This window comes from Aedes albopictus, unplaced genomic scaffold, assembly GCF_035046485.1.
Source record: "Aedes albopictus strain Foshan unplaced genomic scaffold, AalbF5 HiC_scaffold_216, whole genome shotgun sequence".
Classification (NCBI taxonomy): domain Eukaryota; kingdom Metazoa; phylum Arthropoda; class Insecta; order Diptera; family Culicidae; genus Aedes; species Aedes albopictus.
This window is the reverse complement of record NW_026916998.1, coordinates 45237-45796: the sequence shown is the minus strand read 5'-3', so window position 1 is coordinate 45796 and position 560 is coordinate 45237.

Here is a 560-nt window from a genome sequence, read left to right as displayed (position 1 = left end):
CTGCCGAGATACAGTCTGGACCCGGAGCATTGTTCAACTTAAGCGACTTCGCTATTGCGGGAACAACGTTTCCGTCGCCCTTCGTTTTGGTTATGACTACTCTGTAACTGAATTTGCCGTTTTGAAACTGGAAAACTGTTACAAAAAAATAAAATTTTGAGTGGCCATCCTGAGGAGAGGACTGGAGCAGTTATGTCGGATGTCAGAATTGCGCATAAGAGCTAACGATCAATCGAACGATCAGGGTAGATGCAACAGGCAACATTTCAACTCAGCTTAGAAAATATTTGTGCCCTTGATTGGTCAAGTTTTGGTATTAGAACTTTCATTGGCGTAAATAAGGGGTGGCTAGAGGGGGCTTAGACCCCCCTAGAAACACATAAGCCCTCCCTAGAAAATCTTCAATTTTCATGGTAGAGCTTATTTGGATACTGAAAATAACACTGTAGCCCCCTCTAGGAATTTCACCAATGAAACTTTCAAGTCAATACAACAAAGAACGAAGAATGCTTTCGGATATGAATTAATGAGCACGACCAATGCAGAAACAAATTCGAGAA